Source organism: Oncorhynchus nerka, unplaced genomic scaffold, assembly GCF_034236695.1.
Source record: "Oncorhynchus nerka isolate Pitt River unplaced genomic scaffold, Oner_Uvic_2.0 unplaced_scaffold_8634, whole genome shotgun sequence".
Classification (NCBI taxonomy): domain Eukaryota; kingdom Metazoa; phylum Chordata; class Actinopteri; order Salmoniformes; family Salmonidae; genus Oncorhynchus; species Oncorhynchus nerka.
Window position 1 is genome coordinate 1 of NW_027032687.1, and position 5,088 is coordinate 5,088.

Consider the following 5,088-nt stretch of genomic DNA (forward strand, 5'->3'; position numbering starts at 1 on the left):
GGGCCTGTTGCACAAAAACTAGGATATGGGATTAAGCCAGGATATCTTGGTGATCCTGGCTCAATTGATCCGTAATCCGGTTGCACTAAAGATGGATAGGGGCAGGAGGATATGTTATGGTATAAATTACCATGGAGATTTATTCTTAGGAGCTAGCCTGCTCCAGACCAGCTAAATTCCATGATCTATTTAACCATCCCTAATGTCAGTCAAAGCAGTCACCACAAAATGGGAAACCAATAGTTATTTCACTGCTCACTTATATACGTTATCACATAACTTAGACCCAATTGCTATTATTTAAACGTTTGTGATCATTAATTTGAATGATTTTGATAAAAATGATTTTAGATGTTGCTATCATTAGATAATTGACAGTTTCCCATAGACTATAAGGCTATATATAAAATGATAGAATATTAGGGCCACAGAGGGGAAAAAAACACAAGTCATAATATTGTAACCAGTTGTTTTAAAGGACAGTTGTTAAAATGACAGATGTGGGGCATTTCGTGAAATTGTACTTCAGTATGGTTTCATAAACAAAGACATGCTGATGTGCCAGAATATTAAGTATCACATTGTCATAAGTATCAAAACTGTAAAAACAATATGTAGCTTTTCTGCAGAAAGAACCAGCCTCATAAATTTATTTACATTTACATTTAACATTTAAGTCATTTAGCAGACGCTCTTATCCAGAGCGACTTACAAATTGGTGCATTCACCTTATGACCTCCAGTGGAACAGTAGTGCATCTAAATCTTTTCAGGGGGGGGGTGAGAGGGATTACTTTATCCTATCCTAGGTATTCCTTAAAGAGGTGGGGTTTCAGGTGTCTCCGGAAGGTGGTGATTGACTCCGCTGTCCTGGCGTCGTGAGGGAGTTTGTTCCACCATTGGGGGGCCAGAGCAGCGAACAGTTTTGACTGGGCTGAGCGGGAACTGTACTTCCTCAGTGGTAGGGAGGCGAGCAGGCCAGAGGTGGATGAACGCAGTGCCCTTGTTTGGGTGTAGGGCCTGATCAGAGCCTGGAGGTACTGAGGTGCCGTTCCCCTCACAGCTCCGTAGGCAAGCACCATGGTCTTGTAGCGGATGCGAGCTTCAACTGGAAGCCAGTGGAGGGAGCGGAGGAGCGGGGTGACGTGAGAGAACTTGGGAAGGTTGAACACCAGACGGGCTGCGGCGTTCTGGATGAGTTGTAGGGGTTTAATGGCACAGGCAGGGAGCCCAGCCAACAGCGAGTTGCAGTATAATTTATGACTTTATCCTTTTTCTTCAGTGTGGCCCTAGTACTCTGTCATATAAACAAATACACATTCCATATGAATATAAAAACACAATGTGTAACATTATGTTCCTTTATTGAATAAGGACAAAACAAAGCAGGTAAACCATCAGCTCCTTTCGAAACTGAAGTCACAGTGACTCTACAAGATGGAAAGCACAGAATCCAAGCATATTATACAAAATGATACATACACATTCAAAGGTCTGTATATAACACACCCTGCATGTCTGCACACTAAAATAAATGCAGGACAAATCCATACACATCAACTGAACAGACAAATGAATGGATGCAGTAGCCTCCCTGCAGCCTTGTATTACACACAGTATACCGCACAAAACATCATAAGAGGCCAAATTAGTCAAAAAAACGAACCCAAAAAAAAACCAAATTCCTCTGCCACCGCAGGTTTATATTTAACAAAATTGAAAGCACACATACTAACTAAAATAATTCAACACATATTGGTCCCTCAGCAGCCGACCACTGTCGTCATCAGGGAAGATTGCCGGATTGTCCCAGTCCATGGCTGGTGGCACTCTGGGGGCCCTCTCCTTCCTCAGGCAGGCCACATTGTGGGGGGGACAGCACAAGCCACAGTATCACATGCCCTAACAGGGCTGACCCTTAATTTGTGAAGGCAGTGAAAGCGTGCCTTCAGGAGATAAAGGTCATTCAACTCTGGCCCTGGTCCTGGCATGGGCATGGTTGTAGGCCTGCTGTGCTGCCTGGGGGGTCGTGAAAGGTGTCAGGAGAAAAGGCTGGCAGCCATACCCCCTGTCTCCCAGCAACACACCAGAGAATTCACCTGTCAACACAAAATCTCATCATTACTACCTCATAAACACAGTGATATTCTTGACACAGCCATGATGGTTATAAATAGGGGTTGTGTGGCTTACCTTGTGATAGGCACTGATAGATTTCAGAGGCCCGAAAGATTCTGGAGTCATGGACTGAGCCAGGCCATTTTGCCACAACATTGCTGATCACACAGTCAGCATTGCAGACCATCTGAAATCATAAGATGAGGAATATTACACCAATCAATGCACATCACTGGCAATGCAGAGTGTTATGTGGACAATATCAAAAAGTTATGTTCACCTGAACATTAATGCTGTGAAAGGATTTCCTATTCACAAAATCGGCCTCATGGGCACCTGAGGGGGCTTTTATCCTTATGTGTGTGCAGTCCACTGCACCAATGACATTGGGGAAACCTGTCACACAAAGTAATGAGTATCCTACATGTGTTAACAGTTGTCCTGTAATTTGTAGATCCTCTTACCTGCAATCCTATAGAACTCCTCTTTGATGTCACAGAGTCTTCTGTGGCCAGGGAAGGAGATGAAGACATCTGCTAATGCTTTGATAGCCAGACACACTCCTTATTGTGCGGCAAATTGTGGCCTTGTTCAGCTGTTCTGCATCCCCCACTGAGTACAGGAAGGCTCCACTAGCAAAAAGCGCAAGGCCACACAAACCATTTGCTCCACACTCAGTGCATGGCTCCGTGCAGTGCGTGCTTAATCCTGGGACCCAGTAGTCTGCATAGATACCTGATGCCATCTGCAGAAAACCTGTATCTTTCATATAGATGGTCATCAGGGAAGGCCAGTGGGTCCAACCGGTCCCTGAAGACCCTTCTCGCCTGAAGGCTCTCCTCAGCACAAGTGCTTCTTCATCCACCACATCTCGCACGAATGGGCATGCCATTGTCAGAGCAGAAAGGAACACACAATTTTGGGCCTTCATATAGGCTAGTGGCCACACCTGGTGCTGGGGGTGGGCAAAGAGGGCGATGCCTTATAACGATGACTTGGTTGTACTGATTGCTGGGAAAATAAAAAAAACCTTAGAAAGATGCCACCGTCCTGTGCTCACAATAAGAGCTCATATGTCATGGCTCACTTGACTTTACGAGAATATACCTAATTTTTATTTTGAGCTGTGTCATCTTCTTGGAGCTGGGGGAGGAAAGAAAAATAATGATTAATACATTTGTGTTACAGTTAGCATACAGTGTACATTGAAGGCATATCTCACCTCCCTCTCAAGTTTTTATTTCAAGGTCCAGTTTCCTAATTGTCCTCTTATTTCGGACTCCAGTGCAAGATTTTCCATATTTTTCTTCTTGTACTGAATGTCTATGTCTGCCAGTTCTATTTGGCGCTCGGAGGTGGTTGCCATACAACTTTCTGATAGCTTGTGAGCTCTGTGAACACACAATACAATTAGCGCAGCTGGAATTTGGCAGGATGTGGTGTCCTTTTATTAATACGCACTATGTTGCCAGGCTGGTTTTCCCACTGTATAGCATCTGGGTCCTGTAAAATAAATTAGATTTTTTGATTTTGATGAGGACTCCTCACAATTGTAGAGTAAATAGTACTTTCACAGTCTTAACATGATACCTCATGCCTTCTGGAATCCAGAGAGATGGTCTCCTCCTCATCATCGTCTCCATCATGTGCTGTTGCTGCTGCACTGGGGCCTTCACCCTATCACATTTAATCGGATTCATATTGAAGCTAGTAGACAAGACATGCCAGGCCTACAGTATGCCTTTGATGGAGTACTCACTGGATCAGCATCGTCTGGTGCTTGTGCTGGTGGCTCTAACAGGAACACAGTGCTGCCAGGCACTGCAAGGCAATAGGTAAACCAAAGTCAGACAGTCCAAATTGATTCAATATGAATGGTTGTATCCCATGTAGAGATGGAAGGACATACCTTGAATGAAGCGGGTGGCATCTTGGGAGGAACCTATGCTCGTCTCTTTCCCCCAGGGATCCCCTCTAAGACGGGCCTGCCTTTATTTAGTTCCAAGGCCATGTCCTCTGCTGGGGTAAGGTCAGCCTTTGGTGACCCACCACCCGTGCCTTGTCTGTGGGTATTCTTTCACTGCTAAAACAGTACAGACAATGTGTGAGCAGGCACCTTCTGGGTACAATATATGCTTGTGCTTTGTTAAATATTAGTCAGGGACCATACCATTCTGCAGAATGTCTGTATTTGATTTTGACCTGCTGCCATGTCCGTTTTGGCCCGCTCATGTTTAATCTACACACACACACACACACACACACACACACACACACACACACACACACACACACACACACACACACACACACACACACACACACACACACATTTAATGGAGTCACACTGCAAAAATTACTTGGTATTTTTGTCTTGTTTTCAGTAAAAATATCAAAACATTTATCATAGCTTTATACAGTGTGATGGAGTTACTTTACACAATTTCACTCATATCTGCAGTGCATTTCAATTAAAAATTTAACTGTTTCATAATTACAGTACAACTGCATTTTTGGAGATGTGAATTAAATATTTTAATTGTAATTGTGATGTTTCAGCGGAGCGTGTGAGTGTAATTGAAAAAATTACTTACGTATCTGTAAGTAGTCTGCAATACTTTGCCACTTATTTTTACATCACTGTGGCGGTGTTGCCTTTCTTCTTACTCTGAGTATCTTTACCTCTCGTATGCCTCCATGAGGATTTGTGCTTCCGACGGGGAAAAGTACGCGGCTCTAGTTGCCATGGTAAATCAGTTAATCTGTGATCTGTGGCGGGGTCTATTTGAGTGAGCCGTGAGCGCGCACCTATCCAGGATTGGTTTCACCTGGCTTAATGAATCCGTGTCTGCTCATCCTGGCTTGGTCTTTTGTGCAACCAATTAAGCCTGGACGCACATGTTTTGGCTTCATTGAGCTCAGCTGAGTCATTTATCCCGGATGTCTTAATTCTACTTTTGTGCAACAGGCC

The 5,088-nt window shown here is 44.0% G+C and overlaps 2 long non-coding RNA genes across 2 annotated transcripts; both read right to left on the bottom strand.

Moving 5' to 3' along the window:
* Positions 1-1,872: 1,872 nt before the first annotated feature.
* Positions 1,873-2,743, bottom strand: LOC135565985 (uncharacterized). The gene is made up of 3 exons (XR_010461904.1): positions 2,582-2,743; positions 2,193-2,304; positions 1,873-2,098 (listed from the first exon to the last, which is right to left on the bottom strand). It is a non-coding gene; the product is annotated as an uncharacterized LOC135565985 (long non-coding RNA).
* Positions 2,744-3,466: 723 nt separating this feature from the next.
* Positions 3,467-3,940, bottom strand: LOC135565986 (uncharacterized). Its single transcript, XR_010461905.1, has 4 exons — positions 3,877-3,940; positions 3,708-3,794; positions 3,579-3,620; positions 3,467-3,508 (listed from the first exon to the last, which is right to left on the bottom strand). It is a non-coding gene; the product is annotated as an uncharacterized LOC135565986 (long non-coding RNA).
* Between the last annotated feature and the right edge of the window lie 1,148 nt (positions 3,941-5,088).